General features: G+C 32.5%; 1 long non-coding RNA gene across 1 annotated transcript; it reads left to right on the top strand.

Annotated features, from left to right (window-relative positions):
* The first annotated feature begins 274 nt into the window (after nucleotides 1–274).
* Nucleotides 275–3,565, top strand: LOC131025155 (uncharacterized). Its single transcript, XR_009102095.1, has 4 exons — nucleotides 275–650; nucleotides 732–795; nucleotides 2,928–2,987; nucleotides 3,493–3,565. It is a non-coding gene; the product is annotated as an uncharacterized LOC131025155 (long non-coding RNA).
* The last annotated feature ends 3,360 nt before the right edge of the window (nucleotides 3,566–6,925 follow it).

Here is a 6,925-nt window from a genome sequence, read left to right as displayed (position 1 = left end):
TGTTTATTTTTATTCATCAGTGAATGAAAACGGTTATTATCCTGATATGAATTCAGCTTATGATCCTGAATTTATATTGTTAAAACAATCAATGATATTATTTCAGAGTTATAACTGACTTAGCAAAGTCACGTTATTTATTTAAGTGAGATGGAATTAGAATTTATTTTTACTCAAGTCGTGGATTATTTCCGACTCGTGAGTTAATTAAATCTGCGGATTTAATTTAAATATCAAGACAACGAACAAATTAAATCTACGGATTTAATTTAGATTCATTTTATAACTTATCGATTTTAGCGAGATATCACATGTCGAAATCGAGATTTATTTAAATAAACAGTACAAGCAAATATGAGCACGTGATTCACTTTACAGTTACAGAATCACCGAGTCAGAGAAAATACATCAATAATTCTCCTCTACAATTTTTTTTCCTTTCTTTTTCTTCTCTTTTTCTTTCCATTAAACTTTGTTCCCACACCACTATCATTATGTTTTTCTTTCTTTTTCCCCCACCACTACACTCAATTCTTCACCAATGAATTATTAGTATCAACCCCAGCCAACAAACAGCTCTCAATCTCACTTCATTTCACCGAAAAAAAATATTGAAGAGCAGCCCCAATTCATTCTGCTAAGATCTCAAGGTAAGGCTGAGCTTCAATGATTTCATTCCATTTGATTAGCACCTGCATTAAAACAAGAATCATTCATTTCCTCTTTGCCAGGAACCTTAAGTTCAGTTACTCCAGTTCAACAAACAACAATATTTAACCAACAACACATTTCAAGGTATTGCTTAGCCCATATATTGTTTTCCATCACACATTACTGCATTCAAGCATGATAGGCGACATAACCAAAGCATGATCAGCTTATGCATATGAAATCAGACTCCACAGACAAAAAGAAAGAGAATACCTTAGCTCATGAATCGAATATAGGCTTGCTACAGTATGCTTACACATAGAATGCTAAGTACTAGATTCTTACTCGAGGAAATTTATGTTCGTATCGAAACTCAATCACGCAACGAAAAGAAAGAAACGGAGATTTGGAACTTAGCTTTAGGAAGTGAGGATGGCTGCCTGTTCGGTCGAGCCAAGACGATGGCGACGACGGCGACAGCTCTTACTGCCTCGGCGAGAATCGTGTTACAGCAACTGCAGCATCGCGAATGGAGCAACGACGCTGAACCGCCGATTGAAATGGACGGGGGAGATGGCGGCAGAACCACAGACGGCAGCGGCGGCGGCACCCGCTTCGGCTGAGGCCGGATCGAGAGGGAGAGATAGGAAGAAGGCTGGCCAACAGCAGCGGCAGGCGGCGGCGCTCCTCCAGCAAGCCGCGACTCCGGTGAAACAGCAGCAGCTCCAGACAACGGCGATAGCTCAAGGCGGTGGCGGATCGAAGCAGCGACACGGCGAATCTCCCGACCTTCCAGTTGCAGCGACGACGGGCTGCTTTGCCGGAGTTGAGTCGGAGGGCCGAAAGAGAGGACAGCGCCGGGGCTTTGACGCGTCGACAGTCGACGCCGCTCGGAGCAGGCGGCAGCGGTGTAACCGGAGAAGGAAGACAGATCGGATTTGAGGGAGAAAACCGATCTGAAATTTCAGGGGATATTTAGAGCTTTCGATCCCCTTCACGTTAGAGACGGGGAGAAAGAGAGGCAGGTGCAACCGGCGCCGACTGAGTCGCCGGTTCCGCGGCGGCGGCGGTGGACCTTGGAGACGGAAAAGAGTTTCAAACGGCGACCTTGGCAGTTTGGCGGCTGCTTCGATCGAAGTCTCGGTTGGCGGCAGCTTAGCTGCTGCAGTCGCCGGAGCAATTCGCAGCGAAGCTCGCGAAGAGAAAGGACGGGCGAGAGAGAGGGAGAAGTCTTGTGCGGCGAGGGAGAGTATCGGCTCCAACCGAGAGAGAGAGAGATGAGTGTATTATTGCTGAGAGAGAGAACCGAGTCAATTTGGAGTTGGGCTCTTCAATTTGTTTTGGGCTTTAATTTAATTAAGTTGGGCCTAATTCAATTATTTCCTTGGGCTTTAGTTTAATGGGCTTGTTATTTAATTGATTTGGGCCGAAAATTTGGGCCTTTATTTTCTTTGGGCTTCATAATTATCTATTTTTGGGCCTTGTTGTATTTATTGTAATTGGGCCGATTTTAATTATGAATTGGGCCTCTGATTTTATTTATATGGGCCGATTATAATTACTGATTGGGCCTCTTAATTTATTTATATGGGCCTTTAATTATTCACATATTTGGGCTGCTGTATCATTTCAGTTGGGCCTTATTTATTTTACTCAGATGGGCCTTTATTATTTCTCTTTGGGCCGAATTTATTTAAATTGAAGCCCATTTATTTTATTTTATTGGGCTGTTATATTATCTTCGTTGGACCTCGTTTGATTTATTTAATTGAGCCCAGCTAATCAAATTATTTATTTATTGAGACAAGATTTATTTAATTACTTGAGCCGATGAATTATTTCAATTGGGCCTCTCATGTTAATTATTCAAGCCAATTCTATTTAATTAATTATTAGGCTGCCTTATGTTGAGCCTTTTAATTATTTAATTTTATAACATTACTTGTTCCTATTTTTTTTTAGCCCGATTAATTATGAGGTTATAAAGCGAATAAGTCGAAGTTTTTATTTATATCTTTTCTATCGATTACCTCGAGTAAGATTATTTAATCAGTGGAGTATAACATCCTGAAGAGAATAGATTAATTTTAGTTAATTATCCGGTTCCATGAGACGAGACTTAGTTTTATCCGATAGCCTGGATTTATAATAGAACCTTCCAGATTATTATCTCAGAATAATAATTCATGCATATAGATCATGCATAGTTAATTCTGTATTCTCATTATTTGAGGATTTTACTTGAGCAGTATCTTATTTATATTCTCGTAATAAAGGTCAAGCACGAGATTAATAATCAGTCAAGGAACTACTGTACCACAGAAAGTTTATATCAGGTGGGCATTACTTTCATATATATCAAATGAGTTTAAATGTTACGTTCAAGCAAGTTATCTCATGATTAAATTAATTGAAGTTATTTCAAATATTGTCTTGCCATAAAATATTTAAATTTCAGTATGATATCTATCTGATGTGACTTTTATTATGCAATCGAATTCGGGTCCTGAGCAGTTGATAGCTATCCTGCCAGGACTAGTGTACACCAGTGACCGTGAGTCATCTAGCGGGTTGGCCGGTCAAGTGACCGTGAGAGGTGGCCACCTCTCCGGCACAAAGTTCCAGATATGATAGATTACAAGAGAACTTAGACTGCAGTCGAACTTTAAGAATCACAAATGAATTTAGTAAGCTTGGGCCTTTTAGCGAAAAACTCCCTTGCTGTACTGTTTAATTATGGCATGACAATTTACAGTTTTGAAGCATGTATTTTATACTTAGGCATACGTGCCCACTGAGTACTTTTGTACTCAAGCCCTGCATATATTTCTAAATGTGCAGGTTGAGCAGCTGCCGATGGTGATGAAGTGACGAGCGGGATTCTTTTGTCTTATTATGTATTAATGAACTCTAGGGTTACATGTCTTCATACATGTAATCAGAATCATATTCCGCTGCGCACTCAGAAGTTTTATGTTTATTTGGCTAAGTCAGAGATATCTGAACTTACTAGTTATTTGAGTCTATACGACTAAACTTCTGTTATATTATAAATATTCCTTTTGTTAAATTATGAAATGTGATTCTTCTTTGTTTAATTATTCCCTTTCTACCCCGTTTCTAATCTCCCTCCATTAGTCACGGTTTCCCCGGCTTAATTATCCTTAATTAGGACCGGTCGTGACAGTAAATTCTTTTTATTTTTTTATTTTTTAATATTCAATTCAAATATATTTAGTTAAAATTAATTTTTATTATATTTATGAGTATGATAATTGAATTAGTATTAACTTTTATATATAAAAAAATAAAAGATATTTTCTCGTGCGTTGCATGGGATGCAAATGCTAGTTATATTAAAAAGACAATTCCCAATTTGAAATCAATTTCAAAATTGAATGGCAATTTTGAAATTATAATCAAATTGAAAGTTAATTTGTAAACTATATTTTTTCTTTAACTTCTTTTTTATTTTATTTCTTTTAAAAATCGTGAAATTCGATTGGTTATAAAACATTTAATATGGATATCAAATTAAAGATCACGATAAGAGCTTTAATTTGATATATTTTATGTAAATATTTGATTTAAAATGTAAAAGTTATATTTGATAATTAAATTAGTATTAATTTAATATAAATATAAAAATTTAAAATATTTTTCCGTTCATTGCACGGGGTGTAAATGCTAGTTAAAATTAAATCATTTACTTAGCTAGACATCTTAATAATAGATCAAAATAATATTTTCAATAAAAATAAAATTATTTATTTGACCAAACCAAATTTAATTGGAGGTGCAAAATAATTCAGGGATGGGAAAATACATATTATATCTACTCCTTTTATATATGTTCTCTAGTAATGATAGACTACTATAAATTTGATATGGTATTGGAGAAGATATGGATAAAAATGATTAAAAATAAGGAATAGAGAAAATCGTATAATCATACATGTTAATTTTTTCTAAGAGAAGTACATTGATTTTATCTTATACTATCAGTTTAAAAGTTTATGTTTCATAATTATAATAATCTTTCAAATATTTTCTTCTAATTATTTGCTCAAATATTTAGCATACGGAGAAATGCAATTCTATATTTCTTCAAGTCATTTACTTAGCTAATTAGTATTGACATCTTAATAATTGGTCAAAATAATTTTTTTAGTAAAAATAAAACTTTTTTTTAGAGAATAAAATTATTTATTTAGTCAACTAATGAATTGATCAAATTTATTTGGAGGTGCAAATACTTGAAATATGGTAAAATACACATTGTATCTAATCATTTTATATATGTTCTCTAGTAGGCATAGACTACTATAAATTTGATGTGGGATTGGATAAAAAATAATTAAAATGAGGACTTGAGATGAATAAAATTAAAAAATAGAGAAAATCATATAATCATGACAATTTTTTCTAAGGGGCTACATCAGTTTAAAAATTTATGTTTCAAAAATTATAAAAATCTAGCAAATATTTTCTAATTATTTGCTCCAATATTTAACATATGGAGAAATGCAATTCTACAATTCTTCAAATTACGTCAACTTATAATTTTGTGAACTTAAATATTTTCTAATTAAAAAAATCAATTACTTAGCCAATTAGCATTGACATTTTAATAATTGATAAAAAAAATTCAATAAAAATAAAACTATTTATTTGGCCAATTAATTAATCAACCAAATTTAATTGAATGTGCAAAATAATTGAGGGATGGAGAAATACACATTATATCTAAACCTTTTATAAGTGTTCTCTAGTAGTCATTGACTACTATAAATTCAATGTGGGATGAGAGAATGTATAGATCAGAATGATTAAATGAGGATTTAAGATAAATTAGAATAGTGAATAGAGGATGTGCCACATAGGATCTTGAATTAAGGGGAGTCCTTGAATATGTAATCTATTAAATAATAGATAGATGTTGGTTGTGAATTCGAGTTTTAAACCTCGAATCTACAACTAGTTGTCTTGGTTGTGAATTTAAATTTAAACATTAGAATTCACAAATTCACAACCAAATTGATGAATGCACAACTGATCGCTAGTATTGATTGTGAATTCGAATTTCAAAATAATAATTCACGACCAACTCGATGAGTTCAAAACTAAACCGCTAGTGTTGATTATGAATTTGAGTTCAAAAACTCGAATTCACAACTAAAAAATTACTAGTAGATAATTTTTAAGTTTTTTTTATATTAAGGATTAAATGATAATTACAGCTAACTTTTAAGTTTTTTTAGCAGATAATTTTTATTTTTACTATTTCAAAGTAGTCATTTTTAAAATCCACTCATTTATGTTTTGTGTCCCCAAACTTTTAAAGTTTTCCAGATAATGTTTCTAACTTCGTATTTTATTAAAAAATTTCAAACTTTCCGTTGCAACGGAATGATGAGTCACCTTGATGAATTATTAGGTGGAATGTTTTTTTCCACTTCATCCAATAAAACAACGTTGTTTCATCTATGAATCTATTAAAATGAAATTTTTCAAAAATTTAGCAAGACATTTTTCATTCTGCCACCAAATTTATATAACAAGACATTTTTCAAAAATTGCTGAAAATTGAATATCTTTAATAAAAAAACAAATTTTTTGAACATTTTATAAAATACGCTAAAAACTGTGGATATAAAATATTAATTAATATTAACACTTGCTTATTTCAGCCAACGTAATTAACTTTCTAGGAATTATGATTCTTTTATTTCTCAAGAACATTTAAATGGTACAATTTTGTGGAGGATCTAGACGACATCAAACTCCACTATCCTATTATTAATTTCAAAATGAAATGGAAGAAGCAAAAACAAAAAATAAGAGCAAATAGAACTTTAATCATAAAATAATCAAGAGCAACTTCAATATTACCTTCATAAATACCCGAGACTCGAGTGGTGAAATCCGAATTGACCAGTTAGAATTCAAATTGTTTTAGCAGAAAATAAAAGATTGAACAAGATTAATGAGAAGGAATATCCAAATTCCAAATTATTTATTTTCAAAAGTATTAATTTATCTTATAATTTTCAATTATTTAACGATGATAAAATCTGACTATATTTTACTTTCTCTTGTTTTTCTTTTTTAATACTCCATCCGTTCATAAATAATAGTCCTAAAAAGAGACAATACATGTTTGAATAAAAATGGTTAGTCTATTGTGAGTGGAGACAATGTCTCATTTAAGAAGTAATAATATTTTTTTTGAAGGCCTTTTTCAATGTCTCATGTTTTAAATGCCGCACCACAT

The sequence above is a fragment of the Salvia miltiorrhiza genome, chromosome 5 (genome assembly GCF_028751815.1).
Source record: "Salvia miltiorrhiza cultivar Shanhuang (shh) chromosome 5, IMPLAD_Smil_shh, whole genome shotgun sequence".
Classification (NCBI taxonomy): Eukaryota; Viridiplantae; Streptophyta; class Magnoliopsida; order Lamiales; family Lamiaceae; genus Salvia; species Salvia miltiorrhiza.
This window is presented reverse-complemented; position numbering and strand designations above follow the sequence as displayed.